Source organism: Sinocyclocheilus anshuiensis, unplaced genomic scaffold, assembly GCF_001515605.1.
Source record: "Sinocyclocheilus anshuiensis isolate Anshui unplaced genomic scaffold, SAMN03320099.WGS_v1.1 scaffold451, whole genome shotgun sequence".
NCBI lineage: Eukaryota > Metazoa > Chordata > Actinopteri > Cypriniformes > Cyprinidae > Sinocyclocheilus > Sinocyclocheilus anshuiensis.
The window spans coordinates 1,023,612-1,024,693 of NW_015549630.1; positions in this window are offsets into that span (position 1 = coordinate 1,023,612).

A 1,082-nucleotide genomic window follows, 5' to 3' on the forward strand; every position below is an offset into this window, starting at 1 on the left:
TTGTATTTACAACACTGTTCCAGAACAGTTCAACCCAAATATTCAGATGTGTGCAGCGCATTTTACGGAGGACGAGGACTGTTTCCTGAACCAGTAGCCTACAATGCTTCTGTGCACAAAGGCTGTTTCTATAAAGTGGGGCAATTCCAACTTTGCAAGGACAGTCTGGCGCTTCTGACTCACAGCCTGTAAGTACGTTTACATATTTAAAGGATTTGCCACTGACGATTCAAACGCGAGTTTGAATAACATTTCCGTCACACGCTTGAGGCATTCAACCAATCACAACACACTGGATAGCTGGCCAATCAGAGCACACCTCGCTTTTTAGAATGATGAGCTTTGAAAAAAATGGACGAGTTTCAGAAAGGCATAGTGGAGAAACAATAATGTACAGTATGTGGAAAATAATGTGTTTTTTTTTTAACCTTAAACAGCATAAACATTGCATTACACCAAATACACAAAATAATGTTCTTTTTAGCAACATCATATGACCCCTTTAAGAGTTGAAAAATTCAGTCTCAGAAGAAAACAGAATAATAATAATATTAAGTTTAAATAAGTAAACAATATGCAATATACAATGACATACTTTAAAATCTTACCTAAGACTGCTATTACCAGTACATACAATATTTGCTAGACTACCAAATCAAAAACACAGTCTTAGACTTAATGCTTATATCTTTCCCATAACCCCATTATGAATTACTGAAAGATTATTAACTTTTAAATTCTAAAGACATAATCAGATGAACACTTAAGTAGCAAATGTACAGTATTCATATACATAGAACACAATATTACAGTAACACTACAGCAGGAGTTTTCAAACCTGTCCTGGAGGACCCCTGCCCTGCACATTTTGTATGTCTCCATCATCTAACACACCTGATTCAACTCATCATCTTGTTAGTAGAGACTGCAAGAACTGTGTCTGATAAGGGATACATACAAAGTGTGCAGGGCTGGGGGTCCTCCAGGACAGGTTTGAAAACCACTGCACTACAGTATAGGGAACATTCTCTATTAACTACAACTTTTGCCTTAATTAACTCCTAATTTACTGCTTATTAATA